Below are 21,022 nucleotides of genomic sequence, written 5' to 3'. Positions count from 1 at the left end.
ATTGGCAAATGCTATAAAAATATTTTTTTTTTTTTATATTACAATGTTTATTTCATTTTGTTTTTATTTATGTTTATATTTAATATGAAATTTTATTTACATACATAGGTAGGTACATACTATATATATATATTTCAATATTTATTGTTTTTTAGAAGTACTCATAAATAATTAAGTTTCTATATTTCAAAACCTCTAAGAGATACAAATAAAAGGTTGTGTAGTTTTGGCCATTCATTTTAATGTAAAACTCTTCTTTCGTTAAACTTTCTTTCCCGAAGTAGAAAGATCTAATTCTTTTATAAATTGGGCAGATTGCCACAAGGTGAAAAGTATTTTCAGCTTGATCCAAGTTACAAATTGAGCATATTCCATTTGTATTTTCTTTAAATGCCCGAGCATTTATATTAAGAAGTCCGCCTCTTGCTTTAAAAATCAATGATATGGCTTTAGCTCGCAACCCGTCATTAAAATAAGACTCGTTTTTCGGATATTCAAGGCGACAATATTCATCATGAAACTGTGACATTCGTGCCATTTCTACATTTTTTTCCCAAGACTTACTTATTAAAGTTTCAATTACGTTTTTATGTTTCATATTCCAATCAGTATTTTGAGAATAAAAGTTCAATTCTATTCCAGCATCCTCAAAAATTTTAGCCCAATCATTAACCCAGAATGTTGACTTTTGTATTGTTTCCTCTGCTAACATTTTTGGGAGTCGGTTTCTTGGATAGCTAAAAACTTTCCGCATATATTTCAAAATGTAAGCTGAGAGTGAATATAAACATTTTATTGATCCCAGTTTCGAGGTGCAACATATAGTTGGGTGTGTTTTTTGGAAGAGATAACATCTTTTTAAGGAAAAAACGCAAAAGTTTTTCAACCTCTTCATGCTCACACTGTCCCCAAACAGGCGCCGCATAACACATGATAGACCTCGAAGCTGCCTCAAAAATTTTCAACTTATTACTTTGGCAAATATTCTGATTACTAATAAAAGAAGACCACGTAGAATTGATAGCATTTTTTGAGCTTGTTAATTTTTGTTCCAGATGTTTCTTGTATTTGAGATTGTAAGTTAATAACACCCCGAGGTATAGGTATTCATTGACTACATCAATCTCGGACCCATTTAGGTACCATTTTTGTTCAAGTGGACGCCGCGCACCTTTTCGAAAAACCAAACATTTCGATTTGGTTAGATTAATAAGTAACTTCCAACGTTCGCAGTACTCTGCAAGTTTATTAATCATGCTTTGAAGTTCATGAGGGGATTCTGCCAATAGAACCAAATCATCAGCATAAAGTAACACCTTTATTTTAATGCCACATATTTCAACTCCCCCAGGCAATTCGCTATTTAAATCGTTTAAATAGATTGCGAACAAAGTTGCGAACGTACTTCTACTATTAATACAGTCAAATAAGGTGAAAAAAGGGTAAACCTCGGAATGTATGCTAATAGAATTTTTTTTTGCTCAATACCTTCGTTTTGGCATTCTATAACATACCTCAAAAGTCTAGAAAAATCTTATGTCCGCAAATAGCGATTTTAAAGGTCAAAGCTCGAAATGGATATTTTCAAAATGAGCAAAAGTAGACGATGGTATTATACACACATATCGCACATGTAGTACAAAAGTGTCACAACTCAAAAATCTTCATTTTTCAATAGAGGCGATAAACCAATTTACCGAGAATAGAATGAGTATATTTATTAATTAGTTAATTTTTAGAAGAGGAAATACACTTTTAACCAAATTCAGACAACCAGCATCATTTAAATTATCACGTTTTTAGAGTTGTGACAATTTTGGTGATCTTTGTACACAAAAAATAATGTATTATTTTGAGTTCAGCCACTTTAGACAAATTTTTTTTGAGTTGTGACAGTTATGATGTACTTGATTCTAAATAATTAAATCAAGTTTTTTCACCGCTTTCATATTTTGTTAAGAATAAATTATTGAATATTATTTCAATACAATGTCGTTTATTCATCACACCTCTTTCGGAGCCTTTTCTTCTCTTAAACTGAAAACTTTAACTTTATTTGGAATAGGAAATTATTTAGCTCTCGTCTAAGCGCTATCGTCTTGACGATAAAGGATAAAGCTTTAATATTCTAAGTCAATTTCAAACGAACTTCATATTCAATTACAAAAATGCTGTCAATATCGATGAACGTTAATGCTGTGATAGTGTTTGAACCTTTTTACTTGCGATATAGGTACTATAGGGCAAGTTTAGGATTCGTAAAAAAAATCGAACTCGAGATAACAATTTTACATGACATTACGATGATGGAGAATGCCAAAAAAGTGGGTCCGGCAATTCTGTCTGTCTGTCTGTCTGTCTGTCTGTCTGTAAGAACCTCGAGCTACAGCCTAAACTACTGAAGCGATTTTCTTCAAACTTGGTAGTTAACAGTTTTGGGTGATTCCCTAGAGGAGAAATTGAATTTTTTTTTTAGGACCAAAACTAACGGTACCTGTCATATAACGGAAACAGAAAAGTTGATTTATTTCAAAAACGGCTCTAACGATTTTGATTAAAATTTTTATGCTTACTGTTATTGATAAGAGCCGCCTTTGATAATACAAAAAATATTTTTTGTACCGTTATTAACGGTACCTGCCATAGAACGGTTTTTTGGATTTATGAATTTCTCATAAACGACAAAACAGATTTCTACCAAATTTTTAATACAGAAACGTTTAAACAATCATTATTTAAAAAAATTTTAATTTTTCAAAAAACACATTTTTGGATTTTTAAAAAATATTTCAAAATTTTTTTTTGAAAAATCAATTTTTTGGAAACGGGTTGGTGAAAAATTTTGAAATTTCGTTTTTATGTGTTAATTAATTATTTATTCAAAATTGCATATCAATTTTTTTTTTTGACAAATGTTAGGAAATTTTAATATATAAAAAATTAATTTTTTAAAAAACGGCTCTAACGATTTTCGAAATTTTTTTTCTAAAAATTTCTTTTTATTCTAGAAATAAAATGGCATACTTAGTTTTTTTTAAAAGAGCATTTAAAACGGTATTTAATTATTTATAAAAATAGATTTTATTTTTTTTGCACCACTAACGAAATTCAGTGAAAATATCAAATTTTAATTTTTCCCTTATTTTGTTCAATTGAAAACTTTAACATTAGAGTAACTTTTACCATAAGAGCAAGTACGTGCGACCCCAGTCGTGCAATTTATTTAATGATGTTTGCCATGAAAAGTTAAATATGTATTAGGACAATTTTTTAACCTTAGTTGTTTTTTGGGGAAACTTAACCCAATTTCTGTATTTCTTTCTAGCTTAAATGCAGTTTTTTTTTTATTTTCATAACAATACTGTTTCCGTAACAAAATAATACCATAAAATTTGAGATACCTGGAGACAAGTAAATTCCCAATTGTATATTTTTTCCATTGAAATTCTTCTAACAGCCAGTCATCAATTCTAAAATCCAATTCAATATTTTTTAGATTAATTGAAAAAAAAAAAAAAAACAAACAACTATACAAGTTTTCATAGGTCTTGAAATTACAAAACTCCAAACTTTGTTCATTTGGTAATATGTACCTACGATCTATATCAACGTTATAAGTTTAAACAACAAATTAATAACTCTTAATTGTGTCAATTAAAATTTATTTAAGAACTGTGTTAATGTGCGAGTAAATTTGCAATTTGAATAATGAGCGGCGTTTTGTTTTTATTTTCCGATCCAGTTAACCCTTTTAGCGATTTAATTGAAATTAATAGCTTAATAGAGCTCATCCATTTATATCCAAAGCAATTGACCTCATCTTCTTTTGAAGGTGAGGGCTGATGGACTGACTGCCGAAACCACTTTATATTGATGATGGACTTCTAAAGGTTTCTATGTAAACCATTTTGAAGCCAAACAAATAAGATAATTAATTAAAAGCAAGGAAAAAAAAAACAACAACAAAAACAAAACAACCATTTTTTTTCTTGGCATTTGAAAAGCTATTAATCGTTTTTTAGCTTTTAGACCTGTGCGAAGAATTGCTTTGCGAAATAAAAAATTACCATCCTTTTTTGCTTTAACATGGCATCAGTCGGTGGCGGTATAGAATTAATTCAAGAGCAAATCCTTTTGATTTTGTTTAATAAAGCGGTAGCAAAAAAAAATTTATATCTTTCAATCTTCTTTGGATTGAAAAACAAAACTGCTCGCACTACCACCTCTGCACTGCCGGTTGGGTTGCTTTTTTTTTTTCAAATGAAAGAAAGGACATGGCATTTTCTTCTCTTTTTGTTCGTTTTTTTTTTTTTTAGCTCATAGCTTAATGAAAGTCCAGATAACTGACGATGATGATGGTTTGGTTTGCATTTTGCCAAACAGAAACAGAAATGCATCGTTTTCATGTTTATTTATGGTAAGTCTTAGTCAGAACCTCACTATATGCAGAAGCAAAAGCAATGTGAAAACATTTCGTTATCCTTTGGTCCAGTTTTGTCTGTTAAACTGGTGCACTAGATACATTGGAGTTAGTGGTAGTCCCTTGCTCTTCTTTGCGTCTTTGATGCAGTGTGGAGCTTTTGTTTATTTCGCCACACAAATGAATACATTAAAATTTAAAAACGAGACATTTTACCATGAGTTGTTAGCTGCAGTTAGTTGACAGTCTGCATAAAGAACCAGGCCGTTTTCCCTGGTTTATTTCTTTGAAATTCATATAAAGGTGAATTTCCGCTGTGTATGTACTGTGCTTAGGTGAAAGCGTACAAGTTATTAAAAGTGGCTCCAAGGAGGAAAAATACTGCAGTTGGAGTACTATTCAAATGTGGCACGAAGTTAGTAGCAATATCAAATCAAGGTGTGAATGTTCCAGTGATGATGGACAGTAAGGTTGAAAATATTTACTGAGATCGCCAGAAACCCAGATACCAGAGGATCAAAATAAACGGTACTAAAACCGTTATTAATGGTACCTATCAGTACCTGTCATAGAACCGTTTTTTCATTTCTGAATTTCTCATAAACACACTTATAGTCCGATCAATTTAGACATCCGAGGTTACATTAATTCCCAGCAAGCTGAAAATTGGTAGGATTCTTGGAAACACCATCATAAATTAAATCTAAAAAGTCCTCATCGATCGGAGGCCTGAAAAAAAATTTACGGGGGGCCAAAGGTCACAAATTTATTTTATACCACAAGTGTTTAAAATTTTTCATAAAATACTTTTTTTACATCTTGCATCAAAAAACAGATTTCAAAATTTTTTTTACGAAAATGTGAAATAGCTATGCAGTTTTTAAAGCGTTTATGTACTCATACAATTATTGTAGAAAATGATAAAAGAAAGAAATAAATAAAATTCATTCATTCGTGGTTGTAGTGAACGAAAACATAAGATGATAAAATTTAAAATACACTGAACGAAAAAAAGCCAATATTTTATGAACTGGTTGCGATAGAACTTTTTTCTATCTGTTTTTAGAACAGTCATAAGTGTAACTATCAGCCGTTTTAGGGTTGTCCATTCTCTATGGGACACCTTGTATATATTCAAACCTATTCTTAACAAAAATTCTCAGGGAAATGGTTTCGGGAGAAGGGCCCCTATCGGAAAAATGGTGAAAATTTCCATTTTTTTTTGCTTTCCCATATTCGTAACCATTGAAGAACGAATGTTTTTGTGACCTTTGACCCCCGTAAATTTTTTTCCAGGCCTCGATGAGGACTTTTTAGATTTAATTTATGATGGTGTTTCCAACAATCCTACCAATTTTCAGCTTGCTGGGAATTAATGTAACCTCAAACTTTTATTTTAGTCTAATTTGACCGGGCTATTAGGTAGTTACTGAAAACACATTTTTGAATTCTTAAAAGAATATTTAGGTATTTCAATTTCAATTTTTTGAAAAATCAGTTTTTTTATAAAGGGTGGAAAGATGGATAATTTTTTTGGAAATTCATGTTTAGTGTGGATTAATGTTTTCTTAATTTACCTATGTAAAAAAAATTAAAAAAAGGACTCTAACAATTTTCAAAATATGCATTTAAAAAGTAGAGTTAGACGGGTTAAGTGTACGCTCTCCTGACTTTGAAGCACGATTCCAAGCGAAATATAGAAGATATAATACAGAGCTTTATCAATTTGCTAAGCTGTATATTTTGGCTTACTCATTAAAAAAAAAAACTAAATTTTTCTCATTTTAATTACATTATTAATGAAAAACCAAAGCAAGTCAAATTGCGCACACTTGCCCCAACATAGGGGTAAGTGTACATATTTATAAAAACATTGTTTTTTTTGAAACCATGGTATGACAAATTTCCTTTTCTTAATAAAACCCTATTTTGTAGTAAAATTTTAGGTATATAAAATGGTTAAGGCCTCTTTTATTTATTTGATATTGTTAGACAGATATTTTCAAGTCGCAGAAGAGTGAGATAGGCTCCAATGTAGCCAAAATCATTTCACTTCGAATTGTTCACTATGGGGGACCCTTGTTTCTGCTGTGGAAACGAGATCCTCGATAGCATAGATCATAGAAGGACGATAGAAACAAGTGGAAGATAACACTGGTCAACAAGGTTTTTGCCACAAGAACCAAAATATACTTTTCTAGTAGTTTTTGGGATGCTGAATCCGAATCTGAAGTCAGAAAAATTTGATTGGCCATCGTTTTTGGAATATTACCGTTAGAAAATGTCAAAAAACGTAATTTTGGCTGTTTTCGAGGTTATGTTTTTATGTGGAGTAATTCATTATGAATAAATTTGTAACGGTGCCTATAAGAGCTAGTTTTATTCTTTCAAAAAATGTTTAAATGTTTCCGATATCTCTTTTATTGCCCGAGATATTTAAAATTTAAGTAGCGGTCTTTGAATCAGAAACAACACTGGCCAACCAAATTAAACTTTTTTTGCCACAAGAATCAAAATATACTTTACTAGTAGTTTTTGGGGTGCTGAATCCGAATCTGAAGTCAGAAAAATTTGATTGGCCATCGTTTTTGGAATATTACCGTTAGAAAATGTCAAAAAACGTAATTTTGGCTGTTTTCGAGGTTATGTTTTTATGTGGAGTAATTCATTATGAATAAATTTGTAACGGTGCCTATAAGAGCTAGTTTTATTCTTTCAAAAAATGTTTAAATGTTTCCGATATCTCTTTTATTGCCCGAGATATTTAAAATTTAAATAGCGGTCTTTGAATCAGAAACAACACTGGCCAACCAAATTAAACTTTTTTTGCCACAAGAATCAAAATATACTTTTCTGAAGGTTTTTGGGTTGCTGAACTCGAATCCACAATCAGAAAAATTCTATTCTATTAAAATGCAAAAAAAGGGTTTTTTTTAATAACGGTTATATTTCAAGAACGGAGGATAATAGAATTTTTCCGATTGCGGATTTGAGTTCAACAACTCGAAAACCTTCAGAAAAGTATATTGTGGTTCTTGTGGCAAAAATTCTGTGACCAGTAACATAAACTTTAGATTAAGTTTAGTTTCTCTTTCGCTTATTAAATGAAACTTAAGATATTTCGAGCAATAAAAGAGATATCGGGAAATTTTGAAAGAAGAATATCTGTTCTTTTAATAACCGTTACAAATTTGTTTAAAATGAATTAACCCACATAAAAACAGAACCTCAAAAACAGCCAAAATGACGTTTTTTGGAATTTTATAACGTCAATATTTCAAAAAAGAAGGCCAATCAAATTTTTCTGACTTCAGATTCGGATTCAGCACCTCAAAAACTACTAGAAAGTATATCTTGGTTCTTGGGACAAAAAAAAAGTTAAATTTTGTTGACCAGTGTAATTTTCTTGGTAAAATACTGGACTTGTATCATTTACGGTGAAGGAGTTTGAACACACAATGACCTATTTTTTATTCGTTTTTACTTGAAAAACTCAGAGAAAAATGGGTCATTTTTATTTTTAACTTTCAAAAGTTAACCGATCTTCTCAAAAGACTTCCATAAGTTCAATAAATTTATGAGTATGTATGCTATAGGCTCTATAAAGCCATGGTATTGAAAAATGTTAAACTATTTAACCAACTTTTAAGTTGTTTTTTTTTTTTTTTGGAAAACATTCGTTCATAAAAACACAATAAATAGCCCCAGAAGAAATTCAACTCTTCAAACTCTTTGATATTGGAAAACCAAAAACCAACATCCAGATGCCAAACAATAGCACAGAATTGTCATCGTCACCGACAAAAGCCCCGAGGGCAACTTCGTTACTGGGATGTTGATGAAATACGAACCGTAGCTCTACAACATCCTTCTGCTTATACAAAAACTATGTGTGCATTCATCAGCTATGAATTTGCTAAAGGAGGTAAACTAGTTGAGGATATTTTCTATGTAATATCTCTGTCCCCCTTTTATACTGTTGTTGCCATAATGTGGTGTGTGCAAGTGTAACAAGCTTTCTTCAAGAACAAAGTCCTCGACTATACCAATCTGAAATCAGCCATCGTTGTCGTATATAGGTAGTCTGTCATCCTCATTCTCTTCACTGGTTCCAACACTATGATGATGATGATGATCATCATCATCGTTCTTTACTCTTGTGTATTTGCTCAAAGAAAGGACATACACAATGTTGCAGAAATTCAATCTGTTGCGGCAATGCTAGTATACAGCAGGGAGGTCGGGATCGGGACCAGAGATGAGTATTTACTTCATATGTAGTAGATCTACTTCATTAATTTATATTTGTGTATCTGCTACGTAGCAACGTATTTCTACTTCGTTTGACTAATTTTTTCTAACGAACAAAATTTCATTTAAGATGTGTTGTATTGATTCATTTTTTGTTAATCGAAAAATTCATTTAAGAAAATGCATTGTTGGTGCACTTTATTTTTGAATAAACTCACTAGGATCAGCAAAAATTTCTTATTTTATACATCCAAATCATGGAACTAAGAGCAAGTCAATCTGACTTTCCTGAAAATAGTTTTGCAATAAAAAACACTTCAAAATTTGAAATTAAAAATGATTACAGCAACTTCCGGGGATGTTTTTTTTAAGGAAAAAAATCATATTTGTTATCTACGATTGATGCGCTTTCAACCAATGTAGGTCTCATATTTTGTTTTATTTGTATATTTTTTGTTTTTCATTATCTGCTACATATTTTCCAAATCTACTTCGTTTTTTTGGGCAATATGCTTCACTTTCCGGGCTAAGCATTCTCATCCCTGATCGGGACTCGGAAGTCAGATATGATGCTTCCTGTACACGCACGCCTACACTTTGTCAGTACCTTGTGCGGAGTGTGCGAGAGAGGATGACAAGGAGGAAGTTAAAGATGGAAAATCGTTCCTTTGGCAGGATGATAATAATAATAGCAACAATGTAGGCTGTATAATCTGGGCTGGTATAGGTACATTTTTGTGTGTAAAGAAGTCTGTATAGAAGCCTGTCAGTTACACGACTAGGAGGGACGACGACGACAACGACGTGCTGCCACACTCCATTAAAGATACAAGAAATGGAACGAAATTACATTTTACAATAACTATGCCCGTGGTCACGTGGTGTGACTAGGACTACCGACTACATACTTTGATGGTTGTTGGTGTGCGTGTCTGTCATAAAACATACACAAAATATCAACAAACAAAATTTAAGTTTTTTTTTTTTGTTTTTATCTCAAGAAGCTTTAAGTCTAGTGCTTATAGTTGGTTGGTGTTTGTTGGAAGTAAGTAGGATACAAAAAAAAGGAACAAGGAAAATTTAAGAACCATGTTTGTTGATTTTTCTTAATATTTAAAAGTTTCTCTCGAGGCTGGAGATAGGTATAAAAATGCCGGCTTTTATTATGACAAGCTACAGATAATTGTCAATTAAGGTTTTTGGTGCCTTGTTTTGCTAAGACGTGTCGAAAAATGTTTTTCTTGTTTAAAGTTGTTTTCCCCGATTTTCTCTAGAAAAAGTTTTTGACCCCAACTCATGTTATAAAACATATTGTCTTGAAGTTTTATGTCTCTTTTCAGTTTGTTGGAAAACCAGAAAAAAGAAAACTACAAACTTTTTAACTTTTTTCATGCCGGAAAATGTGTGTACAGAAAAATTATTTCAACTAAAATTTTGAGTTTCTTAAATCAAACTGTTCAAGGTATTAGCTGAGTAAAGTATACATGCTGTAGGTATGTTTTATGTGGTTTACTTATTATTGTGCGTTGATAATGTACTTTAAGAACTGATCGAATGTTATTGGTTTAAATTTGGAGAAATAATATATTTCGAAGAACAGACAGTCTTTTTGAAAAATTGCTTCTAACAGTCTTTAGATGGTAAAAGACTGTATGGCCAGTTTAAGTGAGGACTTCGAGAGCCATTGAAGTTGGTCACTCAACTCAAGCAAAAATTACTAAGAAAATAGAAAACCATGTCACTCAAGATGAGTATCTCTCATAGATTCACGCCTCACATGAATACAGAAGGTTTAGAAGTCAGTACATAAACCTTCTTAGGAACATGCTCAATAAATCCGGAATACAAAAAAAAAAAAAAAAAAATTGAAAGACATTGCTACACCGCTACACAAATGCATCCTCAAGTGGCACAAAAGTGTAGAACACATCAAAATATTTCGAAATATTGAATATAAAAAATATACCATTTTCTCGTACCTAATAAACTCCACTGGTTAAAAAATTGTACCGATTTTCGGTAGAGTCATTTGGGGTAAAATCGCTCAGTGGGTAAGAGCGCGCAGTGCTTATTTCTCGAGTTGTGTAAAAAAAAAAACTAAAACGAAAAATGAGGAAATCAGCGCTTAGTAAGACGTCAATAAGTGATGACCTTCGCGATTGTGTGCTCAGCTCCATTTTATTTTAAAAGCGGATTGATAAAACAAAAAAAAAAAAGTTGTGCGAGAGTACCGAGAGTAGTGCATATTTTTTAATTGTTCATATTTATATTTGATTAAAGTCAAAAATTTGTTAGATTTTGTTGTATTTTATTATAAATTTGGTAAATAGAAAAAAAGTACCTTTGTGGGTAAAATCGCGCAGTCCATTTGTGGGTAAGAGCGCGCACTTCTCCCCATATTAAACTTTTCTTTTTTCAACAGGACATAAACATTTGAAACTTGAAACAGTCGGGGTGGCACAAAAAAAAAAATACAAAAAAAAAATACAAAAAAATACAAACAAAAAAAAAAAATACAAAAAAAATCAAAAATTGCTTGCTGTGGCTGTTCTAGTTTTTTAAGTAGTTTAAAGAAAAAACTAGATAAAGATAAGTAGTGTAAAGATTCCTATAAAAATTATGTGCGCGCTCTTACCCAAGATTTTGCGCGATCTTACAATGACTTTGGGGAAAGAGTGCGCACTTCGACTTCATTTGGTTTTTGTTTTTAATCATATGAAATATTTAAACTAAAAAACTTTTTTTCTGTGTTTTTTTGTATATAAAGTATAGGTATATCAAATCTAAAAAAAATTATGCTGATATCTCTTACAGAATCTTCACAATTTCGCCTTAAAGTGAAAAGTGCGCGCACTTACCCCAACTGACTCTACCTATATAAATAGTGCTTGTGGTATAAAAAATGGTCTGGTTGTTGGTGAAAAATTATTCCTTTGAAATTGAAAAACACACAATAAATCTATGGATAAAATACACAATTAAAACTATTCTGATTTATAATTTGAACCAAAGTTAATTTTTTTACCTCAAACAGTTTGAAATGAAAATGAATTTTTATTCACTATCACAATAATAAGAAACTAATGATTAAATATTAATTTGAGTGCCTAATTTAAGAACGAAACTGATTTAAGATACTACCCCGTCGAAAAATAGAGCGCCTCAAAAATTTCAATGAAATAATAATTTTTTTTTCGATTTTAAAAATCAGTTTTTCAAAAATTATAATTTTGTTGTTGTTTTTAAATTTTTTTATATTTTTATAATATTTTTTGTATTTTTTGCACGGAATCCTAAAAAATTGTTGAAATTTTGTACAAAAAAGACAGTGGTATAATTTGTATGCCACTTAATTTGACAAATACACCATATTTTTTTCAATTTTACACAAAAATTAATGAATTTACACCAATTTATACAACTGTGAGCTACTTGAGTCGTTTGGCTGTGAAAGTGATCATTTAGAGCCCCTAATTTAGAATTAAAATATGAATTTTAGGAATTATTTTGCAATTGTCAAGTTGAGTCTGCTAAAAAATCCTGAGAGATGTGGAAGAGGTCATTCTAGCCAAAAGTGCATCATTTAACAATTCCCAATTCATATTTTTTGCACACTTTTGTAGGTTATGGCCAAGAGGGTAAGGCCCAGGATCAATGTGTTTTTTTGCATTCTGTGCTGGATTTTTATAGAAACACTTCAAGAGGCCGTCCAATGAGGTCTGTTCATCAATTAAGTGTTATTTTATATACACATTAAAAGCTGTCTATGGTTTAAAGATCGAATGGAAATTTTCACTTACATCTTTTATGGGCCACTCTGACGTATACGTAACTTTTTTTTCAGTAGTAAAATTAAAGAATGGATCAAAGATCCAATCACTGCTTTAACACACCCAAGGAACAGTTGAAGAGTTACAGACGGCTTAAAGCCATGTTATGAAACAGACAAATTATGAACAAGAAAATTTGATTAATAAAAGTCATTAATAATAATTGAAATTGAATTTTTTTTTTACTTTTCGAAATTAATTTTATCATTTTACACGAAAAAAAAAATGCTAAAAACAGAACCTAGTTAGTTTTCATAAAAAGCCTTAATATGTTTTTTTTCTAAATCCCAGTCGGTCCATAAAAACTAAAACCTAATGACACTAAATGTAGATTTTTACGCCTATCGTGCTTCGATTTCATCAAAACAATAGTTCTTTACTTAAAACCTCAATTTTGTTTGACACCTAACTATAATACTTGTCATATAGAACAAATTAAAATTACCCAAAATCAAAATCACATAGAATAACTGCATGGAATTTGTCGTTATATCCTCGATTATACAATATCAATATCAATTTAATTTAACGGTATTCAATTGGGTATATGCTCACTCAGCCATTAGCAGCTTTATATTATTTTGCATTTTGTGTATCAACAACATTTTCAATCCATATCTATCCATTTAGCATAAGCAAACCACCTGCTTATCCCAATCATTTGTATGTTTATATTTAGATAAAATTTGAAATTATTATATTCAATCATTTATAATGTGAATTGAAAAAAAAAAAAATTAATTTTGGTCTAATTGTTAAACAAATCAAATTATAAAAAGAACTTATTCAAAAATAATATTCAATATTCAATTTTGAATCTGATAAGCTTCATCTGCAGGCATTTACAAATTTTAAGGATATGCATAGAAAAGGATTGTAATATCGGCTTTAGAGATATACATAATTTCTTCTTTTACATACATTTATGTTTATCGAAAAGCAATTCACTTAGAGATCTTGAAACTTATGTTTCAGTAAACAGCAATCAGTGCTTTAGTTCCACTTCAATCGAAATCAATACCAAGCAAGTCCTTATTTTGTGTATTAAGCAAATAGGTATTTATTTTGAGAAAGAGTCCTTCTTCTTCTTTGTCCAAAATAATAGAAAGCAATGATGCTATTTTCTATACACACGGACTTGGGACAAGAAGGATGGGATAATGGAGTCAGAAGGAGGGTTTTCATTCTCAGTGAATGACCAATATAATGTGTATTTCTGTATTCAGCCAATGTCCGTTCTTTTGTATGCTAATGTAGGATCCGAATAAAAGCTTCTTGCGAATAAGATGAAGAAGAAGAAGAAGCAAAACCCAATATTATTCCATAGAACATATAATTCACTAACCTGGTTTTCTCTTTGAAAGCCACTCTCATAGTTTTTTTTTTTTTTTTTTTTTTTTTTTTTGAGAACAGATGTATTCATTCTTTCTTTTTTTTGTATTTCTTATCAGGAAAGAAGGCTTGAAATAAATTAAACTAAAATGTTTAGTAACTACACAATGATATAATCCTTTCGAAGGATAATACACAACAGACTGAGGAATAAACCAAATCGGAGGGAGATTGGGCGCATCCATTTTGTTTCCATTTCCGCACCCTTCTTTGCCCAGCATTTCATTATTATTTTCGTATTCAAATTTGCAAAAGAAAAAAAAATATAAGAAGAAATATCCTTTATGCAGGACACGAAATCAACGACAACGACTATCGCTATGAGTCCTTTTAAAAATATATACTTTTTTTTTTTGTTGTTGCCGGTTTTGTTTAAACAATCATTCAGAGGAGACGACATTTCCAATGGAAAACTTCATTTCAGAGCCAACATCATCTTCATCAGTCAGTAGTTGGTGGGTTCGGCTTTCTGGCTCACTCGCTTGCTTGCTGAGAAGAGAAGTGGATACATTTAGATACAGCTAAGTTTGGCGGAAGTGGATTTTAGCGTTATCGCATATACATTTATTTTTTTTTTTTGTGTCTGTGTGTGTATTTTTTATATTTCAATTTGAATTGTCCATTCATATTCTTGTATTCAGTTCTTATAGTGGATAATTTACATATACACTTCTTAGGATAACAATATCAATGTTTAAGGACATTCAATTGTCATCCTCCATTATATTTTTGTTTTTTTATTTTTTTGTATTTTTATCTGGAGTTTTGAAGTAGCAAAAAAAAAATATAGAAATTGAAATTGCACTTCGAGTCATTGACTGAACAATGGAAATGAAAACAATATAAAATTTGTAGTCCATTAGTGCTGATGGGCGTAAAATTGAGATATTAAGGACAAATATTTGTATTTTATTGAAGATTTTTTTAAATTTTTGTAAGTGCGTTAGGAATGAAGATTATTTAGTATAGAAATATTAAAATTTGAATTTTCTGGCAACTGTCTGCGATACTCGGTGATTAAAATAAACATCTATTTGATATTCACACATACGTATATGTAGGCCAACACAGGCGCAATTGACCCTCCATACATACGTTATCTGGGTCAATATTTTATAAAATCCGATGAGATACATCTTTACACATTAAAACAGAAATAAGTTAGGAAAAAATGAAGAACTACTTGTCACTGTTGAAAGATATTTCCATTCATAATTAAAAAAAAGAGGTTGTCTGTAAAGCCGATTTACGGACGATGATTTTACGTGATAACGTCGTCAGAAAACAGGTTGTATGCTTTTGTTTGAAATGAGTCAATTGAAGCGTTTACTTACTTCAAACAATCATAATTTACAAGAAAAAGCTAAAAAAATACCATCTCTATTTTCTCATTATATGTATTAATTTTTTTATTTTAAAAGCTTACAAAAAAATTATGCGATTTAAAAGCCAAGTATTTCTTCTTAAGAATAAAACCATTTTTAAATTTTTACAATGCGCAAAAAGTTTAAAAAAAACATTAATTTTTATCTTCTCACGTCATTAATTCCATTTTTTTCCCTAACAACCTATACAAAATTTTATACCATCTGAAAGCTTATTGTCTTAGCTCAAAACATATATATCGATCAGGTCAATGAGACATCTACAAAAAGAGCTAGAATTTTTTGAACTCGATCAAATTTCATTAAAAAAAGCAAAAAAACATTTATTTTTATGTCCTCACGCTATTTTATCAATTTTTTTCAATTAAAATCTATTAAAAAAATTATACCATGTGAAAGCTTATTGTTTCACCTTTCATATGACGCTTCAATCATATTAATGAGATGCTTACAAGAGGAGTAAGAGTTTTTTAAAGTCAACCATGTCGAAATTCCAGACGGTACTTCCCACACTGGTGGCTGTTCATGATCAACAGATCTCCACTGATGTTTTGAGGTTTTTCGCAAGTTTTTTTATTTAACATTAAGGGTATTCACGTAACGAGATAATTTTCTACTTTGCAGAAAAATAGAAAATTCCGCAAAAGGTTTAAATGAACACCCCAGCAGAAAATAATTGCGTAAACAAGGGAAACAAACAGCTGTTTGTTAAACGTCAAATTGAACTTGTTTAATTAAAAAAAATATGTCAAGCTAATTTTGCAAATACTATGCAACAATAAAAAAAATGTAATTTGCTCAAATAAAATGATATTCTCTTTTCAATATTAACATATTTTATTTGTGGTTATCTGAATAATAAGACATAAATCGCGTTCAAAAAGATATTCCAGATACGGGGATCCCAGATAGCCTATTCGATAGGTGATTTCTACGGTTTCTGCTTCAAATTTGTGAGATAAAATTCTATGATTTGCGGAATATTTTTCCCATACAAATTTTGACAGCTCATTTCTACCGATAGAAAATTCTACAGTTTCTACGCGTTCTACGGGTTTTCCGCGTTTACGTGAATACCCCTATTGTGTAGCTTGTAGTTAATGTACCATTATGTGTGATATACCAAATGAAAGGTAATTGTATCATAAAAGTCTAATCAAATTTCTATCTACTCTAGATCAAAATTATATTTTATTTTACCGTTATCTCAAAATTGTGTTTACAAAAATGATTGAAATTTTGTACACATATAGTCCTGGTTATGATTTATCATTGTTCAGTATATTTTATTTCTCTAACTATTGAAGAAAAAAAGATAAAAATCAAAAACGATGAAAATCGATTAAAAAGCTCTAAAAAAACTGATTTTTAAAAACTTGTTTCTTCCGTTATTCAGTCAAAAATCAATCAATCACTTCAATTTTTTGCACATGTTTGCGTATAGCTAAGCCCTACATGCCCTTTTTGAAATCAAAAACTACCCAAAAATACCCCTAAAACACAAGGTGTTTTTCAAAAATTCATATTTCGAAACGCAGAGTGTTTTAAAAAAATCCGTATCAGACGCCTAAATTTGTTTTCCTTATATTTCACCTGGCATCTTTAGAATTGTCAAAAAAAATTTCCTTTACCCAAAATCATCATTTTGTCATAGCCCCAACGCATGTACAACGTGCAAACAAAACGTTATAGCTTAGTTCCAAAATTTTTTAGAATTTATTCTTAAATGCAGTTATTCTTAAATTAGTCTCATCTATCTATAGCAAAGGCTATAGCCCAAATTTCATCTCTCCGTGTTACCCCTGTTTATCCTATTAAATGACGGAATTTTTAAAAATCCTTCATTTGGGTTAAGCTTTAGGTAATTATCTTTCAAATAAGCTATAGAAGATTTTTGTATCTCTAATAGTTTATTTTTAATTTTTAATTGAAATTTTTTGCTGCACCGTGAAAGTGCGAGAGTGTAACGTTAGAAAATGGCGTCACTTTTTTGTGGTGGCTGCCATGGTTCATCGATTTATGAGACGTTATCACTTCAAAAACAGTGTGACATTTTTCTTTTAAATTGGTATATCTTATAATGTTTCCAAGCTAGCTTAACCAAACTTTAAAGTCAGTTTAAGACATATTTATCTTAATGTTGCAGAAAAAGTTGTAGTTAAAGAATGAATGAGAGCATCAAATTAGACTTAAATGTAAAAAAAGTCAAAACGTCTCACTGTTTGCAAGGGGTGCTAAGGTGAACATCCGTGAGACAAACGGATAAAACCGAAACAAATAAATGAAAACGTCAAATTATTAAGTAACAAGTACCTATAATAATTACTTAATTTATGTTACTTAAACCCATTTCTTCTTCTTCAAAAAAAAAAAAAAAAAAAAAAAAATACAAGAAAGCTGAAAAAAAAAAAAAAAAAAACACCACCAAATCATGTTGAAATCATGTTAAAATCAAAGATTTTTTAAAAATCTATGTCTCACTGTTTGCTTTTTAAATATGTCTCACTGTTTACTTTTTGTCATTTTTCGGAAAAATATAAAATTACAAAAAAACGAGAAGGAATTTTAAGTACATGATATTTTTTTATGAAAGAACATATAAATATAATACATATGTAGAAAAAGTTCTGTGCATTAACCAGATTTTTTTGTGTTAAACACTACTTTCATAACACTCCAAAAACTACTTCCGCACCTGATTTTGTGTGATATTTTCCGGTGTAGGAAAATGGACAACTTTAATTCAATCGGAACAAAATTAAAAGACGCAGATGGGAAAATAAACGTTTTGACCCAAACTAGCGTTACTGTGCTTGCTTTCAGAAAAGAGAAAAATGAATTGTCTCACTGTTCGCATTGTCTCACTGTTAGCACCTTTCCCCTACCTATGTAAAATTTTGCAAATTTGAATATAGCTAAAATTTTGTAACATGGCTTCAATCAAACTTATTGAAAAGATTGAACTCGGTCCTTTTAAAAATTGTCCATCAAATAACTTTTTTGTGTATTGCAGGGCAGCCATATAAGAACTATTCTATTTATTTTATTTTTACTTAACGTTTGTTATGCCTTAGAGCACTAAACTGTTTCACTTATTTGGACGATTTCTGAGATTACCTCTATAAATCGTGATTGTAAAATTTTTCAATGTAACCTTATTTAATATTTATTACTTGGGTATTAAATGCGTTTCCCTGCATTACCTATAGTAAAAAAAAACATATTCTGGTATAATATTTATTTGTATAAACTCAATTACCTACATTCCTAAATACATTCATTTTTTGTTCACTTCTTAAAACCAATAGCTGTTCTTGAACTCAAAATATGGATTCACAAAAAGAAAATCAAATTACACTTTAAACAAAGTGATTGAAATATTTCTAGTCGCTAGCCAAGTTCTCAAGCAATTTTGACACAGGTACCAACTCAGGCCATTTTCGACCTACCAACAGTGTTGCCAGAATATTTTGGAGGCAAGGAACCGATTTCGAAAAATCTTGGAGCCAACAATAGCCGCTTTCAAAAACGGTAAAAAAAAACGCCGAAACTTTTTGTGATATGATATTTTTGATTTTTTTTTTAATTTTCAAAAAACTTTTGCTTATCAGACTTCAAGTATAAATATTTTTTTCATTTTGTTGATATATTCTGTTTTTTAATGCTCATTTGCGGGCTTTAAATTAGATTTTGAATGGAAATGAAATAAAAAATGTATGCAAATTGGTTCATATTTTTGGTGGATTTTTGCTGTAAAATGCTTTGATTTTACGTGTATTTTTCGTGTACTTAGAATGTGTATAGATCTTCTTATATAGGGGTTAAAAATTCCAAAACTCGTAATTGACTAACTCACTGATTCACTGTCTCACTCACTGACAGATCATTAAAATTATGGAGAACTTCCCGTTATGGTAAAAACTTGAAATTCCACTCAGCTATTGGTCGTCTGGAGCAAACAAATGAAAACTATCAAAATTTTGAATTTGATAGTTTCTAGAATTCTCAAACTTGAGAATTTTCAGCCAATAGGCGTGTCAACCGCCCATTTCCACTGAAGAACGGGTAGTTTATGCAGAGAACACATTTTAAAATATTAGATTTTCAACGTTTGGTTAAAAAAGAGATCAAATTTATTTTTTTGGTGTGTTAAATGGGACTTTTTTGTTGCTCTACTTTGAATAAAAATTCCCTCAAGATAAAACCAAATTACCCTCAAAAATGGTTTTTCTTATATTCAATTAATTATTTTTTATAACAAAACCCAGCTGAAAATATATGAAGTTAAATATTCTAGTATAAATATGTAAGAAATTCTCAATTTCACATACTTTTTTTTATTTTTATCGATAATTTTCCACTTCTTTACGATCAAAAATTAATTTTTTTTTCAGTCTTCAAACACTAATTCATAGTTCATCAGCTGCCAACAAAAAATAAATATAAAAAATAAAAAACAAACAACCAATTCGTACATTTTCAATTTTTCAAGATGAATATTAATTTGAGGAAGTACCTTGTATTAATTAATAGCATTAATACTTTTACATTTCTTAAAAAATCAACTCATTATAACAAAAATAATTCCACATCTTTCTTGATATTTCTATCTTGAGAAACATCATATTTTAATGACTTGTGTCAAATGTTACCGTGCTTCGCAACTCGGTAAATTTTAACCCATTTTATTCACCACGCTAGTGTCAAAATTTAACCAAACGTCAAATTTTTACCAACATTTTAACGCAATTCGCACACGGCCTAAGTCTTGAATAAAATACTAATCGCATCATGAATGCATACTCTTGGACGTACATAAATAATAATATAATAAGATGTTAAGAAAAAAATTAGTAAATAAGATTTCAATCAGTTTTGGCAGTTGTTTAAAAAAAAAAAACTCAAAAAAAAAATGGACAATGTAACCCCGTTTTACGGTACCTTATCATCTTTTAAACATGAAATTAAACAATAACACTACTCACTCAAAAATCATCAATATAGGAAACACAAAAAACATGACATTTTTTTAACGAAAGTTGGTAATGTTGGTGGATATACCCCAAATTTTTTTTAATCATCTTTACGAACTTTATTATGAAGAAACTAGACAGATTTAATCACAACCAACATTTCAAAAATATCTATCTTCTACTTTTACCGCATGATCTACTAGTATCTGTAATGTTCAATAGTTTTGAATTTTTACTTATCTACCAATAGTCTTTTTGTCTGGTATTACTGGATGATAAATAAATTTCTATTAAATTCTCTACCGTTTCCTCTTATAGAAGTGATTTTGAGAAACCATGTGTGCACCCATTTTTCAAAAACACTTTTATATTCCTTTCATTTTCCAGATGATAAAAATTGGAAATGGTCAATTAATTCAAAAAGCTAAAATACTGCAGAAAAAAAATAAGCCTTGTTGCCATATAGAACCTATTTTTTTTCCATGTTACCACTCTTCGTCGTTTGTCATCAAAACCAGCTAGCCTTTCAACTTTTCAATAGCATATACACAGTATACAGCTATTTTTACTTGCGATATAGGTACTATAGGGCAAGTTTAGGATTCGTAAAAAAAAAATCGAACTCGAGATAACAATTTTACATGACATTACGATGATGGAGAATGCCAAAAAAGTGGGTCTGGCAATTCTGTCTGTCTGTCTGTCTGTCTGTCTGTCTGTCTGTCTGTCTGTCTGTCTGTCTGTCTGTGTGTCTGTCTCTATCTGGAGCTG

The sequence above is a fragment of the Episyrphus balteatus genome, chromosome 3, assembly GCF_945859705.1.
Source record: "Episyrphus balteatus chromosome 3, idEpiBalt1.1, whole genome shotgun sequence".
Taxonomy (NCBI): Eukaryota; Metazoa; Arthropoda; class Insecta; order Diptera; family Syrphidae; genus Episyrphus; species Episyrphus balteatus.
This window is presented reverse-complemented; position numbering follows the sequence as displayed.